Here is a 509-nt window from a genome sequence, read left to right on the forward strand (position 1 = left end):
AAAAAAATTACTCGATAATATTACAAGCAGTTATTACAGCTAATATGCGATTTACAATTTATTGTGATGAACCTGGATCACTCCACGATGCAGGTATTACGGTGGTATTACGTCTTCATTGGGAATCACAAAATAATAAAAATGGAATATTTCTAAACAGAATGTTTATATTAGGTGATTCTGCATATCCATCCTTGTCTTGGTTAGTACTATCGTTTAGAAATAATGATCAACTCACAAAACAGCAAATTGAGTTTAATTTTATTCATTCATCTACACGTATGGCAATAGAAAAGGCTTTTGGTGTATTGAAAGCACGCTTTCGACGCTTAAAATTTTTTAATGAATATCAAGATATTCAATTTATAATTGAAGTAGTTGTTGCGTGATGTATTTTACATAATATATGCATTGCTGCTTTTGATGACGGCATGGATTTATATGATAAAGATAGCGATTTAGATAATAATATAAATGTAAGAGAAAATGGAAATGAAGAAAACGGTAAC

This window comes from Acromyrmex echinatior, chromosome 1, assembly GCF_024713525.1.
Source record: "Acromyrmex echinatior isolate Ae372 chromosome 1, ASM2471352v2, whole genome shotgun sequence".
NCBI classification, from domain to species: Eukaryota; Metazoa; Arthropoda; class Insecta; order Hymenoptera; family Formicidae; genus Acromyrmex; species Acromyrmex echinatior.